The sequence below is a fragment of the Taudactylus pleione genome, unplaced genomic scaffold (genome assembly GCF_031769625.1).
Source record: "Taudactylus pleione unplaced genomic scaffold, aTauple2 ptg000085l, whole genome shotgun sequence".
In the NCBI taxonomy this organism is placed as follows: Eukaryota; Metazoa; Chordata; class Amphibia; order Anura; family Myobatrachidae; genus Taudactylus; species Taudactylus pleione.
Genome location: NW_028284487.1, coordinates 9,770,434 through 9,782,902, shown reverse-complemented (window position 1 = coordinate 9,782,902; position 12,469 = coordinate 9,770,434). Strand labels below are relative to the sequence as shown.

At 35.6% G+C, this 12,469-nt stretch overlaps 12 non-coding genes across 12 annotated transcripts; all 12 read left to right on the top strand.

The window, feature by feature from the left end:
• The first annotated feature begins 2,236 nt into the window (after positions 1–2,236).
• Positions 2,237–2,308, top strand: TRNAQ-UUG (transfer RNA glutamine (anticodon UUG)). The gene has a single exon. It is a non-coding gene; the product is annotated as a tRNA-Gln (tRNA).
• An 819-nt stretch (positions 2,309–3,127) lies between these two features.
• On the top strand, positions 3,128–3,199 carry TRNAQ-UUG (transfer RNA glutamine (anticodon UUG)). The gene has a single exon. It is a non-coding gene; the product is annotated as a tRNA-Gln (tRNA).
• Positions 3,200–4,019: 820 nt separating this feature from the next.
• Positions 4,020–4,091, top strand: TRNAQ-UUG (transfer RNA glutamine (anticodon UUG)). Its single transcript has one exon. It is a non-coding gene; the product is annotated as a tRNA-Gln (tRNA).
• An 820-nt stretch (positions 4,092–4,911) lies between these two features.
• TRNAQ-UUG (transfer RNA glutamine (anticodon UUG)) lies at positions 4,912–4,983 on the top strand. Its single transcript has one exon. It is a non-coding gene; the product is annotated as a tRNA-Gln (tRNA).
• An 819-nt stretch (positions 4,984–5,802) lies between these two features.
• On the top strand, positions 5,803–5,874 carry TRNAQ-UUG (transfer RNA glutamine (anticodon UUG)). Its single transcript has one exon. It is a non-coding gene; the product is annotated as a tRNA-Gln (tRNA).
• An 819-nt stretch (positions 5,875–6,693) lies between these two features.
• On the top strand, positions 6,694–6,765 carry TRNAQ-UUG (transfer RNA glutamine (anticodon UUG)). The gene has a single exon. It is a non-coding gene; the product is annotated as a tRNA-Gln (tRNA).
• An 820-nt stretch (positions 6,766–7,585) lies between these two features.
• Positions 7,586–7,657, top strand: TRNAQ-UUG (transfer RNA glutamine (anticodon UUG)). The gene has a single exon. It is a non-coding gene; the product is annotated as a tRNA-Gln (tRNA).
• An 820-nt stretch (positions 7,658–8,477) lies between these two features.
• Positions 8,478–8,549, top strand: TRNAQ-UUG (transfer RNA glutamine (anticodon UUG)). The gene has a single exon. It is a non-coding gene; the product is annotated as a tRNA-Gln (tRNA).
• Positions 8,550–9,367: 818 nt separating this feature from the next.
• Positions 9,368–9,439, top strand: TRNAQ-UUG (transfer RNA glutamine (anticodon UUG)). The gene has a single exon. It is a non-coding gene; the product is annotated as a tRNA-Gln (tRNA).
• An 819-nt stretch (positions 9,440–10,258) lies between these two features.
• TRNAQ-UUG (transfer RNA glutamine (anticodon UUG)) lies at positions 10,259–10,330 on the top strand. Its single transcript has one exon. It is a non-coding gene; the product is annotated as a tRNA-Gln (tRNA).
• An 820-nt stretch (positions 10,331–11,150) lies between these two features.
• Positions 11,151–11,222, top strand: TRNAQ-UUG (transfer RNA glutamine (anticodon UUG)). The gene has a single exon. It is a non-coding gene; the product is annotated as a tRNA-Gln (tRNA).
• Positions 11,223–12,040: 818 nt separating this feature from the next.
• On the top strand, positions 12,041–12,112 carry TRNAQ-UUG (transfer RNA glutamine (anticodon UUG)). Its single transcript has one exon. It is a non-coding gene; the product is annotated as a tRNA-Gln (tRNA).
• Positions 12,113–12,469: the final 357 nt, after the last annotated feature.

The window sequence follows — 12,469 nt, the reverse complement described above, 5'->3', positions numbered from 1 at the left end:
CTTAGATTTGCCATATTGCTATATTTGAGAAAAAGTTTTCTCTGTATGCCATATAGAGAAATGCTGCATCAGCCAAAGGATGACATTTTTGTTTATTCCTAACATGGATTTAAAAATTCTCTGTTTTGTATGTGTCTATGATGTTCTCTAGCAAGTTTCAAGGGCTGCTAACTCTAGCCAATGCCATGTGTTGATCCCAGTCTTCATGCACTTTGTTGCTGGATAAAATCCTTTCTTGGCATTTCTTGTAGGACAACAATTAAAAGCACATGGCCTATATGTGGATCAAACCCGTGACCTTGGCATGATTATCTCCACGCGCTAACCAACTGAGTGAACCAGCCATACATAAAAGCATCAGCAAACACAAAAATGCCAAATGTACCTAAAACAGGAGAACATTCAGTATTTCAAAGATCAGCTATATTGAGTAGAGGAAGATTCTATAATAAAGGGTTCTTTGGTGTAATTGTGAGCACTCTGGACTTTGAATCCAGTGATCCGAGTTCAAATCTCGGTGGGACCTAACTTTGTTCATTTTCCTTAAAGTTTAATTTTCAAAGTTTTATGATAGCTTATCTATATTGAAACTTTCTATAATCCCATCAACTTCAGTGCTTTCTTTACTCCAAACTAATTTTGAAACTGTTTCAAATCAGTTTTCAACTGGAGAGATGTTTGTCAAACATTTGGAAATAAGAAAAGTTGCAATAAGAATGCAGTAATCCATCACTTGTGCTATGGTTTTTAGATATTCTGGTTTTTAGAAGTTACTTCTTCAGTGTGCACTAATTAGAATAAAGGTCTGGTCTTCTTCTCTTCTTAAAACCTTGTCCCCAGTAGATTCAATCACTAAAAAAAGTCCTGATTGATTAAGTTGCCTTTGCATTTCTTAGATTTGCCATATTGCAATATTTGAGAAAAAGTTTTCTCTGTATGCCATAGAGAGAAATGCTGCATCAGCCAAAGGATGACATTTTTGTTTATTCCTAACATGGATTTAAAAATTCTCTGTTTTGTATGTGTCTATGATGTTCTCTAGCAAGTTTCAAGGGCTGCTAACTCTAGCCAATGCCATGTGTTGATCCCAGTCTTCATGCACTTTGTTGCTGGATAAAATCCTTTCTTGGCATTTCTTGTAGGACAACAAGAAAAAGCACATGGCCTATGTGGGGATCGAACCCGTGACCTTGGCGTTATTAGCTCCACGCTCTAACCAACTGAGCAAACCGGCCATACATAAAAGCATCAGCAAACACAAAAATGCCAAATGTACCTAAAACAGGAGAACATTCAGTATTTCAAAATCAGCTATATTGAGTAGAGGAAGACTCTATAATAAAGGGTTCTATGGTGTAATGGTGAGCACTCTGGACTTTGAATCCAGTGATCCGAGTGCAAAGCTTGGTGGGACCTAACTTTGTTCATTTTCCTTAAAGTTTAATTTTCAAAGTTTTATGATAGCTTATCTATATTGAAACTTTCTATAAATCCCATCAACTTCAGTGGTTTCTTTTCTCCAAACTAATTTTGAAACTGTTTCAAATCAGTTTTCAACTGGAGAAATGATTGTCAAACATTTGGAAATAAGAAAATTTGCAATACGAGTGCAGTAATCCATCACTTGTGCTATGGTTTTTAGATATTCTGGTTTTTAGAAGTTACTTCTTCAGTGTGCACTAATTAGAGTAAAGGTCTGGTCTTCTTCTCTTCTTAAAACCTAGTCCCCAGTAGATTCAATCACCAAAAAAAGTCCTGATTGATTAAGTTGCCTTTGCATTTCTTAGATTTGCCATATTGCAATATTTGAGAAAAAGTTTTCTCTGTATGCCATATAGAGAAATGCTGCATCAGCCAAAGGATGACATTTTTGTTTATTCCTAACATGGATTTAAAAATTCTCTGTTTTGTATGTGTCTATGATGTTCTCTAGCAAGTTTCAAGGGCTGCTAACTCTAGCCAATGCCATGTGTTGATCCCACTCTTCATGCACTTTGTTGCTGGATAAAATCCTTTCTTGGCATTTCTTGTAGGATAACAAGAAAAAGCACATGGCTTATATGGGGATCAAACCCGTGACCTTGGCGTTATTAGCTCCACGCTCTAACCAACTGAGTGAACCAGCCATACATAAAAGCATCAGCAAACACAAAAATGCCAAATGTACCTAAAACAGGAGAACATTCAGTATTTCAAAGATCAGCTATATTGAGTAGAGGAAGATTCTATAATAAAGGGTTCTATGGTGTAATGGTGAGCACTCTGGACTTTGACTCCAGTGATCCGAGTTCAAATCTCGGTGGGACCTAACTTTGTTCATTTTCCTTAAAGTTTAATTTTCAAAGTTTTATGATAGCTTATCTATATTGAAACTTTCTATAATCCCATCAACTTCAGTGCTTTCTTTACTCCAAACTAATTTTGAAACTGTTTCAAATCAGTTTTCAACTGGAGAGATGTTTGTCAAACATTTGGAAATAAGAAAAGTTGCAATAAGAATGCAGTAATCCATCACTTGTGCTATGGTTTTTAGATATTCTGGTTTTTAGAAGTTACTTCTTCAGTGTGCACTAATTAGAATAAAGGTCTGGTCTTCTTCTCTTCTTAAAACCTAGTCCCCAGTAGATTCAATCACCAAAAAAAGTCCTGATTGATTAAGTTGCCTTTGCATTTCTTAGATTTGCCATATTGCAATATTTGAGAAAAAGTTTTCTCTGTATGCCATATAGAGAAATGCTGCATCAGCCAAAGGATGACATTTTTGTTTATTCCTAACATGGATTTAAAAATTCTCTGTTTTGTATGTGTCTATGATGTTCTCTAGCAAGTTTCAAGGGCTGCTAACTCTAGCTAATGCCATGTGTTGATCCCAGTCTTCATGCACTTTGTCGCTGGATAAAATCCTTTCTTGGCATTTCTTGTAGGACAACAAGAAAAAGCACATGGCCTATGTGGGGATCGAACCCGTGACCTTGGCGTTATTAGCTCCATGCTCTAACCAACTGAGCAAACCAGCCATACATAAAAGCATCAGCAAACACAAAAATGCCAAATGTACCTAAAACAGGAGAACATTCAGTATTTCAAAGATCAGCTATATTGAGTAGAGGATGATTCTATAATAAAGGGTTCTATGGTGTAATGGTGAGCACTCTGGACTTTGAATCCAGTGATCCAAGTTCAAATCTTGGTGGGACTTAACTTTGTTCATTTTCCTTAAAGTTTAATTTTCAAAATTTTATGATAGCTTATCAATATTGAAACTTTCTATAACTCCCATCAACTTCAGTGGTTTCTTTACTCCAAACTAATTTTGAAACTGTTTCAAATCAGTTTTCAACTGGAGAGATGTTTGTCAAACATTTGGAAATAAGAAAAGTTGCAATAAGAATGCAGTAATCCATCACTTGTGCTATGGTTTTTAGATATTCTGGTTTGTAGAAGTTACTTCTTCAGTGTGCACTAATTAGAGTAAAGGTCTGGTCTTCTTCTCTTCTTAAAACCTAGTCCCCAGTAGATTCAATCACCAAAAAAAGTCCTGATTGATTAAGTTGTCTTTGCATTTCTTAGATTTGCCATATTGCAATATTTGAGAAAAAGTTTTCTCTGTATGCCATAGAGAGAAATGCTGCATCAGCCAAAGGATGACATTTTTGTTTATTCGTAACATGGATTTAAAAATTCTCTGTTTTGTATGTGTTTATGATGTTCTCTAGCAAGTTTCAAGGGCTGCTAACTCTAGCCAATGCCATGTGTTGATCCCAGTCTTCATGCACTTTGTTGCTGGATAAAATCCTTTCTTGGCATTTCTTGTAGGACAACAAGAAAAAGCAAATGGCCTATATGTGGATCGAACCCGTGACCTTGGCGTTACTAGCTTCACGCTCTAACCAACTGAGCAAACCGGCCATACATAAAAGCATCAGCAAACACAAAAATGCCAAATGTACCTAAAACAGGAGAACATTCAGTATTTCAAAGATCAGCTATATTGAGTAGAGGATGATTCTATAATAAAGGGTTCTATGGTGTAATGGTGAGCACTCTGGACTTTGAATCCAGTGATCCAAGTTCAAATCTCGGTGGGACTTAACTTTGTTCATTTTCCTTAAAGTTTAATTTTCAAAGTTTTATGATAGCTTATCTATATTGAAACTTTCTATAAATCCCATCAACTTCAGTGGTTTCTTTACTCCAAACTAATTTTTAAACTGTTTCAAATCAGTTTTCAACTGGAGAGATGTTTGTCAAACATTTGGAAATAAGAAAAGTTGCAATAAGAATGCAGTAATCCATCACTTGTGCTATGGTTTTTAGATATTCTGGTTTTTAGAAGTTACTTCTTCAGTGTGCACTAATTAGAGTAAAGGTCTGGTCTTCTTCTCTTCTTAAAACCTAGTCCCCAGTAGATTCAATCACCAAAAAAAGTCCTGATTGATTAAGTTGTCTTTGCATTTCTTAGATTTGCCATATTGCAATATTTGAGAAAAAGTTTTCTCTGTATGCCATAGAGAGAAATGCTGCATCAGCCAAAGGATGACATTTTTGTTTATTCCTAACATGGATTTAAAAATTCTCTGTTTTGTATGTGTCTATGATGTTCTCTAGCAAGTTTCAAGGGCTGCTAACTTTAGCCAATGCCTTGTATTGATCCCAGTCTTCATGCACTTTGTCGCTGGATAAAATCCCTTCTTGGCATTTCTTGTAGGACAACAAGAAAAAGCAAATGGCCTATATGTGGATCGAACCCGTGACCTTGGCGTTATTAGCTCCACGCTCTAACCAACTGAGCAAACCGGCCATACTTAAAAGCATCAGCAAACACAAAAATGCCAAATGTACCTAAAACAGGAGAACATTCAGTATTTCAAAGATCAGCTATATTGAGTAGAGGAAGATTCTATAATAAAGGGTTCTATGGTGTAATGGTGAGCACTCTGGACTTTGAATTCAGTGATCCAAGTTCAAATCTAGGTGGGACCTAACTTTGTCCATTTTCCTTAAAGTTTAATTTTCAAAGTTTTATGATAGCTTATCTATATTGAAACTTTCTATAATCCCATCAACTTCATTGCTTTCTTTACTCCAAACTAATTTTGAAACTGTTTCAAATCAGTTTTCAACTGGAGAGATGTTTGTCAAACATTTGGAAATAATAAAATTTGCAAAAAGAATGCAGTAATCCATCACTTGTGCTATGGTTTTTAGATATTCTGGTTTTTAGAAGTTACTTCTTCAGTGTGCACTAATTAGAGTAAAGGTCTGGTCTTCTTCTCTTCTTAAAACCTAGTCCCCAGTAGATTCAATCACCAAAAAAAGTCCTGATTGATTAAGTTGCCTTTGCATTTCTTAGATTTGCCATATTGCAATATTTGAGAAAAAGTTTTCTCTGTATGCCATATAGAGAAATGCTGCATCAGCCAAAGGATGACATTTTTGTTTATTCCTAACATGGATTTAAAAATTCTCTGTTTTGTATGTGTCTATGATGTTCTCTAGCAAGTTTCAAGGGCTGCTAACTCTAGCCAATGCCATGTGTTGATCCCACTCTTCATGCACTTTGTTGCTGGATAAAATCCTTTCTTGGCATTTCTTGTAGGATAACAAGAAAAAGCACATGGCTTATATGGGGATCAAACCCGTGACCTTGGCGTTATTAGCTCCACGCTCTAACCAACTGAGTGAACCAGCCATACATAAAAGCATCAGCAAACACAAAAATGCCAAATGTACCTAAAACAGGAGAACATTCAGTATTTCAAAGATCAGCTATATTGAGTAGAGGAAGATTCTATAATAAAGGGTTCTATGGTGTAATGGTGAGCACTCTGGACTTTGACTCCAGTGATCCGAGTTCAAATCTCGGTGGGACCTAACTTTGTTCATTTTCCTTAAAGTTTAATTTTCAAAGTTTTATGATAGCTTATCTATATTGAAACTTTCTATAATCCCATCAACTTCAGTGCTTTCTTTACTCCAAACTAATTTTGAAACTGTTTCAAATCAGTTTTCAACTGGAGAGATGTTTGTCAAACATTTGGAAATAAGAAAAGTTGCAATAAGAATGCAGTAATCCATCACTTGTGCTATGGTTTTTAGATATTCTGGTTTTTAGAAGTTACTTCTTCAGTGTGCACTAATTAGAATAAAGGTCTGGTCTTCTTCTCTTCTTAAAACCTAGTCCCCAGTAGATTCAATCACCAAAAAAAGTCCTGATTGATTAAGTTGCCTTTGCATTTCTTAGATTTGCCATATTGCAATATTTGAGAAAAAGTTTTCTCTGTATGCCATATAGAGAAATGCTGCATCAGCCAAAGGATGACATTTTTGTTTATTCCTAACATGGATTTAAAAATTCTCTGTTTTGTATGTGTCTATGATGTTCTCTAGCAAGTTTCAAGGGCTGCTAACTCTAGCTAATGCCATGTGTTGATCCCAGTCTTCATGCACTTTGTCGCTGGATAAAATCCTTTCTTGGCATTTCTTGTAGGACAACAAGAAAAAGCACATGGCCTATGTGGGGATCGAACCCGTGACCTTGGCGTTATTAGCTCCATGCTCTAACCAACTGAGCAAACCAGCCATACATAAAAGCATCAGCAAACACAAAAATGCCAAATGTACCTAAAACAGGAGAACATTCAGTATTTCAAAGATCAGCTATATTGAGTAGAGGATGATTCTATAATAAAGGGTTCTATGGTGTAATGGTGAGCACTCTGGACTTTGAATCCAGTGATCCAAGTTCAAATCTTGGTGGGACTTAACTTTGTTCATTTTCCTTAAAGTTTAATTTTCAAAATTTTATGATAGCTTATCAATATTGAAACTTTCTATAACTCCCATCAACTTCAGTGGTTTCTTTACTCCAAACTAATTTTGAAACTGTTTCAAATCAGTTTTCAACTGGAGAGATGTTTGTCAAACATTTGGAAATAAGAAAAGTTGCAATAAGAATGCAGTAATCCATCACTTGTGCTATGGTTTTTAGATATTCTGGTTTGTAGAAGTTACTTCTTCAGTGTGCACTAATTAGAGTAAAGGTCTGGTCTTCTTCTCTTCTTAAAACCTAGTCCCCAGTAGATTCAATCACCAAAAAAAGTCCTGATTGATTAAGTTGTCTTTGCATTTCTTAGATTTGCCATATTGCAATATTTGAGAAAAAGTTTTCTCTGTATGCCATAGAGAGAAATGCTGCATCAGCCAAAGGATGACATTTTTGTTTATTCGTAACATGGATTTAAAAATTCTCTGTTTTGTATGTGTTTATGATGTTCTCTAGCAAGTTTCAAGGGCTGCTAACTCTAGCCAATGCCATGTGTTGATCCCAGTCTTCATGCACTTTGTTGCTGGATAAAATCCTTTCTTGGCATTTCTTGTAGGACAACAAGAAAAAGCAAATGGCCTATATGTGGATCGAACCCGTGACCTTGGCGTTACTAGCTTCACGCTCTAACCAACTGAGCAAACCGGCCATACATAAAAGCATCAGCAAACACAAAAATGCCAAATGTACCTAAAACAGGAGAACATTCAGTATTTCAAAGATCAGCTATATTGAGTAGAGGATGATTCTATAATAAAGGGTTCTATGGTGTAATGGTGAGCACTCTGGACTTTGAATCCAGTGATCCAAGTTCAAATCTCGGTGGGACTTAACTTTGTTCATTTTCCTTAAAGTTTAATTTTCAAAGTTTTATGATAGCTTATCTATATTGAAACTTTCTATAAATCCCATCAACTTCAGTGGTTTCTTTACTCCAAACTAATTTTTAAACTGTTTCAAATCAGTTTTCAACTGGAGAGATGTTTGTCAAACATTTGGAAATAAGAAAAGTTGCAATAAGAATGCAGTAATCCATCACTTGTGCTATGGTTTTTAGATATTCTGGTTTTTAGAAGTTACTTCTTCAGTGTGCACTAATTAGAGTAAAGGTCTGGTCTTCTTCTCTTCTTAAAACCTAGTCCCCAGTAGATTCAATCACCAAAAAAAGTCCTGATTGATTAAGTTGTCTTTGCATTTCTTAGATTTGCCATATTGCAATATTTGAGAAAAAGTTTTCTCTGTATGCCATAGAGAGAAATGCTGCATCAGCCAAAGGATGACATTTTTGTTTATTCCTAACATGGATTTAAAAATTCTCTGTTTTGTATGTGTCTATGATGTTCTCTAGCAAGTTTCAAGGGCTGCTAACTTTAGCCAATGCCTTGTATTGATCCCAGTCTTCATGCACTTTGTCGCTGGATAAAATCCCTTCTTGGCATTTCTTGTAGGACAACAAGAAAAAGCAAATGGCCTATATGTGGATCGAACCCGTGACCTTGGCGTTATTAGCTCCACGCTCTAACCAACTGAGCAAACCGGCCATACTTAAAAGCATCAGCAAACACAAAAATGCCAAATGTACCTAAAACAGGAGAACATTCAGTATTTCAAAGATCAGCTATATTGAGTAGAGGAAGATTCTATAATAAAGGGTTCTATGGTGTAATGGTGAGCACTCTGGACTTTGAATTCAGTGATCCAAGTTCAAATCTAGGTGGGACCTAACTTTGTCCATTTTCCTTAAAGTTTAATTTTCAAAGTTTTATGATAGCTTATCTATATTGAAACTTTCTATAATCCCATCAACTTCATTGCTTTCTTTACTCCAAACTAATTTTGAAACTGTTTCAAATCAGTTTTCAACTGGAGAGATGTTTGTCAAACATTTGGAAATAATAAAATTTGCAAAAAGAATGCAGTAATCCATCACTTGTGCTATGGTTTTTAGATATTCTGGTTTTTAGAAGTTACTTCTTCAGTGTGCACTAATTAGAGTAAAGGTCTGGTCTTCTTCTCTTCTTAAAACCTAGTCCCCAGTAGATTCAATCACCAAAAAAAGTCCTGATTGATTAAGTTGCCTTTGCATTTCTTAGATTTGCCATATTGCAATATTTGAGAAAAAGTTTTCTCTGTATGCCATATAGAGAAATGCTGCATCAGCCAAAGGATGACATTTTTGTTTATTCCTAACATGGATTTAAAAATTCTCTGTTTTGTATGTGTCTATGATGTTCTCTAGCAAGTTTCAAGGGCTGCTAACTCTAGCCAATGCCATGTGTTGATCCCACTCTTCATGCACTTTGTTGCTGGATAAAATCCTTTCTTGGCATTTCTTGTAGGATAACAAGAAAAAGCACATGGCTTATATGGGGATCAAACCCGTGACCTTGGCGTTATTAGCTCCACGCTCTAGCAACTGAGTGAACCAGCCATACATAAAAGCATCAGCAAACACAAAAATGCCAAATGTACCTAAAACAGGAGAACATTCAGTATTTCAAAGATCAGCTATATTGAGTAGAGGAAGATTCTATAATAAAGGGTTCTATGGTGTAATGGTGAGCACTCTGGACTTTGACTCCAGTGATCCGAGTTCAAATCTCGGTGGGACCTAACTTTGTTCATTTTCCTTAAAGTTTAATTTTCAAAGTTTTATGATAGCTTATCTATATTGAAACTTTCTATAATCCCATCAACTTCAGTGCTTTCTTTACTCCAAACTAATTTTGAAACTGTTTCAAATCAGTTTTCAACTGGAGAGATGTTTGTCAAACATTTGGAAATAAGAAAAGTTGCAATAAGAATGCAGTAATCCATCACTTGTGCTATGGTTTTTAGATATTCTGGTTTTTAGAAGTAACTTCTTCAGTGTGCACTAATTAGAATAAAGGTCTGGTCTTCTTCTCTTCTTAAAACCTAGTCCCCAGTAGATTCAATCACCAAAAAAAGTCCTGATTGATTAAGTTGCCTTTGCATTTCTTAGATTTGCCATATTGCAATATTTGAGAAAAAGTTTTCTCTTTATGCCATATAGAGAAATGCTGCATCAGCCAAAGGATGACATTTTTGTTTATTCCTAACATGGATTTAAAAATTCTCTGTTTTGTATGTGTCTATGATGTTCTCTAGCAAGTTTCAAGGGCTGCTAACTCTAGCTAATGCCATGTGTTGATCCCAGTCTTCATGCACTTTGTCGCTGGATAAAATCCTTTCTTGGCATTTCTTGTAGGACAACAAGAAAAAGCACATGGCCTATGTGGGGATCGAACCCGTGACCTTGGCGTTATTAGCTCCACGCTCTAACCAACTGAGCAAACCAGCCATACATAAAAGCATCAGCAAACACAAAAATGCCAAATGTACCTAAAACAGGAGAACATTCAGTATTTCAAAGATCAGCTATATTGAGTAGAGGATGATTCTATAATAAAGGGTTCTATGGTGTAATGGTGAGCACTCTGGACTTTGAATCCAGTGATCCAAGTTCAAATCTTGGTGGGACTGAACTTTGTTCATTTTCCTTAAAGTTTAATTTTCAAAATTTTATGATAGCTTATCTATATTGAAACTTTCTATAAATCCCATCAACTTCAGTGGTTTCTTTACTCCAAACTAATTTTGAAACTGTTTCAAATCAGTTTTCAACTGGAGAGATGTTTGTCAAACATTTGGAAATAAGAAAAGTTGCAATAAGAATGCAGTAATCCATCACTTGTGCTATGGTTTTTAGATATTCTGGTTTTTAGAATTTACTTCTTCAGTGTGCACTAATTAGAGTAAAGGTCTGGTCTTCTTCTCTTCTTAAAACCTAGTCCCCAGTAGATTCAATCACCAAAAAAAGTCCTGATTGATTAAGTTGCCTTTGCATTTCTTAGATTTGCCATATTGCTATATTTGAGAAAATGTTTTCTCTGTATGCCATATAGAGAAATGCTGCATCAGCCAAAGGATGACATTTTTGTTTATTCCTAACATGGATTTAAAAATTCTCTGTTTTGTATGTGTCTATGATGTTCTCTAGCAAGTTTCAAGGGCTTCTAACTCTAGCCAATGCCATGTGTTGATCCCAGTCTTCATGCACTTTGTTGCTGGATAAAATCCTTTCTTGGCATTTCTTGTAGGACAACAAGAAAAAGCAAATGGCCTATATGTGGATCGAACCCGTGACCTTGGCGTTATTAGCTCCACGCTCTAACCAACTGAGCAAACCGGCCATACTTAAAAGCATCAGCAAACACAAAAATGCCAAATGTACCTAAAACAGGAGAACATTCAGTATTTCAAAGATCAGCTATATTGAGTAGAGGAAGATTCTATAATAAAGGGTTCTATGGTGTAATGGTGAGCACTCTGGACTTTGAATTCAGTGATCCAAGTTCAAATCTAGGTGGGACCTAACTTTGTCCATTTTCCTTAAAGTTTAATTTTCAAAGTTTTATGATAGCTTATCTATATTGAAACTTTCTATAATCCCATCAACTTCATTGCTTTCTTTACTCCAAACTAATTTTGAAACTGTTTCAAATCAGTTTTCAACTGGAGAGATGTTTGTCAAACATTTGGAAATAATAAAATTTGCAAAAAGAATGCAGTAATCCATCACTTGTGCTATGGTTTTTAGATATTCTGGTTTTTAGAAGTTACTTCTTCAGTGTGCACTAATTAGAGTAAAGGTCTGGTCTTCTTCTCTTCTTAAAACCTAGTCCCCAGTAGATTCAATCACCAAAAAAAGTCCTGATTGATTAAGTTGCCTTTGCATTTCTTAGATTTGCCATATTGCAATATTTGAGAAAAAGTTTTCTCTGTATGCCATATAGAGAAATGCTGCATCAGCCAAAGGATGACATTTTTGTTTATTCCTAACATGGATTTAAAAATTCTCTGTTTTGTATGTGTCTATGATGTTCTCTAGCAAGTTTCAAGGGCTGCTAACTCTAGCCAATGCCATGTGTTGATCCCACTCTTCATGCACTTTGTTGCTGGATAAAATCCTTTCTTGGCATTTCTTGTAGGATAACAAGAAAAAGCACATGGCTTATATGGGGATCAAACCCGTGACCTTGGCGTTATTAGCTCCACGCTCTAGCAACTGAGTGAACCAGCCATACATAAAAGCATCAGCAAACACAAAAATGCCAAATGTACCTAAAACAGGAGAACATTCAGTATTTCAAAGATCAGCTATATTGAGTAGAGGAAGATTCTATAATAAAGGGTTCTATGGTGTAATGGTAAGCACTCTGGACTTTGACTCCAGTGATCCGAGTTCAAATCTCGGTGGGACCTAACTTTGTTCATTTTCCTTAAAGTTTAATTTTCAAAGTTTTATGATAGCTTATCTATATTGAAACTTTCTATAATCCCATCAACTTCAGTGCTTTCTTTACTCCAAACTAATTTTGAAACTGTTTCAAATCAGTTTTCAACTGGAGAGATGTTTGTCAAACATTTGGAAATAAGAAAAGTTGCAATAAGAATGCAGTAATCCATCACTTGTGCTATGGTTTTTAGATATTCTGGTTTTTAGAAGTAACTTCTTCAGTGTGCACTAATTAGAATAAAGGTCTGGTCTTCTTCTCTTCTTAAAACCTAGTCCCCAGTAGATTCAATCACCAAAAAAAGTCCTGATTGATTAAGTTGCCT